General features: G+C 39.8%; 1 long non-coding RNA gene across 1 annotated transcript; it reads left to right on the top strand.

Annotated features, from left to right (window-relative positions):
- The first annotated feature begins 840 nt into the window (after positions 1-840).
- Positions 841-4,548, top strand: LOC109221799. Its single transcript, XR_002067312.1, has 2 exons — positions 841-1,324; positions 4,274-4,548. It is a non-coding gene; the product is annotated as an uncharacterized LOC109221799 (long non-coding RNA).
- Positions 4,549-4,781: the final 233 nt, after the last annotated feature.

Here is a 4,781-nt window from a genome sequence, read left to right on the forward strand (position 1 = left end):
CGTTGTGTCATTTGTGACGTGTGTGCAAAATTTCAGGTCATTCGGAGGTGATTTGATAGGTTTCGACGTTGTTTGTGGAATTTCGAAGTTTCTAAGTTCTTAGGCTTGAATCCGAGGGTGATTTGGTGTTTTGGTGTTGTTTTGAGCGATTCGAAGGCTCAACTAAGTTTGAATGAGGTTATGGGATGTTGGCATGTTTGGTTGAGGCCCCGAGGGCCTCGGGTGAGGTTTGGGTGATTAACGGACCAATTCTTGGTTTTGGAAGTTGGCAAATTTTCTGGTATTTTGTTGCAGATGTAGACATGTGATTTTTGACCCTCCCCAAGATCTTTTATATTTTAGCGTGTAAATATTTAATTTAGGCCTAATATCGCTATTTCAACTAATTTTGACTCTTTTACTTTATTTTATTACAAGAAAATAAAAATTACAAAAAAATAATTTCATTAAGATTTTGTAGTCATTTTTAATCTTGAGAAAAATACCAAAAATAGTTTTGTTTTAACGGTCAATCTTATTTTAGTAATTATCTTTTCTTAAGAAGGGTTAATTAATATTTTTGATAATATTTTTATATGGATAGATTTTTAGTTAATAAAGCTAATTTTAAGCAAAGCTAGTTATAAAGGTCCAAGTTTCTAGCCCATTCCTTGAACCCAATACCTTTAACACCTTTCTTAAAACCTAGGGACCTAATACACAAAAGACCTAGGGACTAATTAGTAAAAAAATACAACAAATCCCTAGACTTTATAAAGGGGCTAAAATACAGATATACAGATAACACCAGCGCCGTTTTCTCAGAAAATACAAGGACCCCCCCCCCCCTTCCCCCCTTGGTCGTCTTCTTCATCAGGACCCCCGCCCCCCCCTCCCCAGCGAGCTTCCTCTTCACCCATCGAACACCAAAAATCGACCGCCCGTCCTGCTTCTTCTTCGTGCTTTGAACAGAGACCCAAAAATCGGAGTTGTTTCTAAGCTAAACCCAGCGACCCTTTTAACGATCTTCATCAGAAATAGTAGCACACGCACACACACGAAATAGAGGGAGACGAACAGAGGAGGTTTCGTTCTCAGTGTTTGGATTTGCCATACAGTTTTCCTTTCAATTCCATAGAGAATATGTAAAAATACAAAAATTCAGTCCTTTCATTCTTCTTAATTTGTTTCAAAGATCAGAAAAATGCAAAAATAAAGGTTTCGTTCTTCTTCTGGATTCTCGTTGGGAGTTCGATCAGTGAGGCTTTCGTTCGAGGTCGCCGGCGAGTGTTTCACTTGAAAATTATCCAATTGTTGTAGTCTGAATTCAGATCCATCAACACAGGTCATTCTTCTTGCTAGTTTATTGTTAGCTGATATTGTTGCTTTGATTGGCTTTTTCTGAAAATTGTAAAATGCTTCTTTACGTTTGAATCTTCAGAGATGTATTTTTGGGTGATTGCTTTGTTTATTTTGAGAAGGAGAGATATTGAATTCCACTTTATTCATCGTCGATGCCTAAGTTTGGTTATGTTTGTGTATGTGAAAGCTGTGGTAATTCTCTCATTTTGATGAACATGAAAGAACTAAGTTTAATAGATTGGAAAGCAGTGAATTGTTTTGAATCGAGGGAATGGTCACTGTCATCTTGCTAGTAGCAGTAGTAATTCTTATTGATTAGGATTACATTTTGTTGCCTTGTTTATTTTGTTTTGATCGTTAGTAGGCCAGTAATATTCAGAACATTGTAGTATGATTTATGTGCATTTTAAATTTATCGTCGTGATTGTGTACACGTTCGCGTGACATAATTACGACTTTTAAAGACAAACCCGGACTATGCGTTCGCGCAACTTCGACCAAACTTTTGTAAAAATAATAAATTTGTTATTAATATAGTCCTCTTTAATTAAATGTAGTTCTTTAGGCCGAGGTGTGCCATCCATAATTGAATCCCTATGGCCCTCGTGTTAATTTTATAACTTAGATATAAAAATGACAAATGTTCGTAGTTTGCATTAGGAGGTTTAATATACTATCGTGATTGTGGACAAGTCCGCGTGACATGATTACGATTTCTAAAAACAAAATCGGAGTATGTTGTTCGCGCAACTTCGGCCAAATTTTCTTAATAATAATAAAGCGTCATTAATTGTGGACACGTACGCGTGACACGATTTTGACGCGCCAAACAAAATGGGTACACGTACGCGTGACCCGTTTCAAGATAATTTTCTTAATATAAAAGCGGTAAAAGGTAAATTCACATAGGTTCTAAAATCAGTAATTAAATAATTTAATAAGCCAAGTATGATCTAAGCGACCGTGCTAGAACCACGGAATTCAGGAGTGCCTAACACCTTCTCTCGGGTTAACAGAATTCCTTACCCGGATTTCTGTGTTCACAGACATAAACAGAGTCAAATATTTCCTCAATTCGGGATTTTGAACCGGTGACTTGGGACACCATAAACTATCCCAAGTAGACTCTGATCTTAAATAATAATCCCGTTTCGATTGTCACTTAAATTGGAAAAAACTCCCTTATACCTTTCCGGGTGTAGTAAAAGGAGGTGTGACAGCAGAGGAATCCTTCTTCGCGTTCGCGAGAGGGCTCTCGCGTTCGCGAAGGGATGATGAAAGGGGCAGCCGAGTTGTTCTTCGCGTTCTCGATGTAGGTCCCGCATTCGCGAAGGTTCATGAGTTTAAGGCTACGCGTTCGCGACCTGGGCATCGCATTCGCGTAGTGTCAACGGTCATGTGGAGCTTCAGGCAATTTAAGCCTACGCGTTCGCGAGGAGTGTTCCGCGTTCGTGTAGGGTCGAGCTGAGCGGTCTTCGCGTTCGCGAAGGACAGAAATTTGGTCTGAGGCAGCTTGTGCTTTGCGAACGCGAGGGCGCTACTGCGTTCGTGAAGAAGAAGACGTCTGGGCAGAATGTTTAAGTTCAAAAACGAGGGCTTGAGTTCATAATTCCAAATTTCCATAGAGAGCTCGGGAGAAGGCGACTTTAGAGGGAGTTTTCAGAGGAGTGATTGGGGTAAGTGTTCTTCACTTTTTTTGGTTAAATTCCATGATTATGTCTTGATTTTTAACATCTAAATTGGGAATTTGGGGTGGAAATTGGGAGAAAAGTGGAGGAAAATTGGAGAGTTAATTTTAGGGATTTGGATAACCGTTTGACGTCGCATTTTGGTGAATTTGACATGGGTAGACTTGTGAGTGAATGGGCTTTTTAGTTTTGTGATTTTTATTGGATTTCGAGACGTGGGGCCGGGTTTGGCCAATTTCGGGAATTTTGATTAAGTTTGATAATTTTTGCACGGGCTTTGTTCCTTTGGCATGTATTGATGTTATGATTCTGATTTTGGATAGATTCGGGGCGATTTGAGGCCGAGTCGAGAGGCAAGGGCATTGCAGAGTAGATTTTTAACTTGGGCTTAATGCCATGTTTGGGGCCTTGAGCTGTACTGTTGGACCCTCAGGGGCATGTTACTGTTATCTTCACATTGTTATTGATAGAAAGCATTATCCTCAGTAATGGTCTATACCAGTTTATGGTTAAATCTTGTTCCTCACTCTATTTTTAATATTTATGAAAGTGTTATGGGCTGAGTTTCCCTGAGTTAGCACTGAGATTCCCGAGTGGCTTGTGAGGTTGATGAGTGAGTGAGGCCGAAGGCTGGATTGTGAGGATAGTTATGGATCGGGCTGCACACCGCAGCGTTATATATGTGTATATATGGATCGGGCTGCACGCCGCAGCGATATATTGGATCGGGCTGCATGCCGCAGCGATATAGCGCTTGGGCTGTAGGAGCCCCTCTGGAGTCTGTACGCCCCCAGTGAGCGCAGTCGACTATATTTATGGAATCGGGTTGCACGCTGCAACGGTTATTATGAGATACTTATTGAGTGTGAGTGCTAAGTGTGAGTGCGGATTGATGGTAATTAAGTCACGATTGACTGACAGGCTTGCCCGAGGGGCTAGATATATATATATGAGTGATACTTTACCCGAGGAACTTGTTTTTTTATGAAATTATTATTTTCACTCTTCTTTGTACTGAGCCTCTATTGAAAATGTTGAACAAATAATTTTAACAATTTTTGTTGAAACAGGATTTTTAATGGATGTTTAGAATTACTACTGATTTGATCTTGTTATATCCTCCGAAATTTCCATGTTATGATATGTTTATGATTTTAAATGCTCGTCACTGCACTCAGCCTTTATTTATGATTGTTACTTACTGAGTTGGCGTACTCACGTTACTCTCTAAACCATGTGTGCAGATCCAGGTGCCAGGGCATCCGAGTGAGAGCTGATCTTTGCCTTCAGAGTATTTCACGGAGTTAGCAAAGTAGTTGCACGGCGTCCGCAGCCCTGCCTTTCTCCTTCCTATCTTCTAGTATTTTTATTTATCAAACTCATTTTGTATTGAGTAGACAGTGTCGGATTGTATTCTAGTGGCTCATGACTAATGACACCAGGATCGGGGCAGTGTCTGATGTTTTGCGTATTTATTTCCGCTTATTTTGAAATATTAAATATGAAAGATTTGTGATTATATTTGACTAGTAAATGAATTAAGTAAAAGGCCTTTATGTTATAAGTGTTGAATCGGCTGGCCTAGTACTGCGATAGGCGCCATCACAACCGGGGTGGCTTGGGGTCGTGACAAGTTTGTTTTGTTGAACGCCGTGAAATAGTTATACCCCCACAAGTAAATAGATAGCTTGTTTGAGATCTGGCTTTATATGGGTTAGACAAATAACTTGCATCTGCATAACCAATCAACTA

Source organism: Nicotiana attenuata, unplaced genomic scaffold, assembly GCF_001879085.1.
Source record: "Nicotiana attenuata strain UT unplaced genomic scaffold, NIATTr2, whole genome shotgun sequence".
Lineage (NCBI taxonomy): Eukaryota > Viridiplantae > Streptophyta > Magnoliopsida > Solanales > Solanaceae > Nicotiana > Nicotiana attenuata.